Here is a 423-nt window from a genome sequence, read left to right as displayed (position 1 = left end):
TGACCATCGCGTTCTTGGTCACTTCTCTGACCAAGGCCCTTCTCCCCCAATTGCTCAGTTTGGCCGGGTGGCCAGCTCCAGGAAGAGTCTTGCTGGTTCCAAACATAATTTTAGAATGATTGAGGCCACTGTGTTCTTGGGGACCTTCAATGCTGCAGACATTTTCTGGTACCCTTCCCCAGATTGGTGCCACAACACAATCCTGTCTCGGAGCTCTACGGACAATTCCTTTGATCACATGGCTTGGTTTTTGCTCTGACATGCACTGTAAACTTTAGGACCTTATATAGACAGGTGTGTGCCTTTCCAAATCATGTCCAATCAATGTAATTGACCACAGGTGGACTCCAATCAAGTTGTAGGAACATCTCAAGGATGATCAATGGAAACAGGATGCACCTGAGCTCAATATAGAGTCCCTAG

This window comes from Salvelinus fontinalis, chromosome 33 (genome assembly GCF_029448725.1).
Source record: "Salvelinus fontinalis isolate EN_2023a chromosome 33, ASM2944872v1, whole genome shotgun sequence".
NCBI lineage: Eukaryota > Metazoa > Chordata > Actinopteri > Salmoniformes > Salmonidae > Salvelinus > Salvelinus fontinalis.
Note: the sequence above shows the minus strand (reverse complement) of the source record.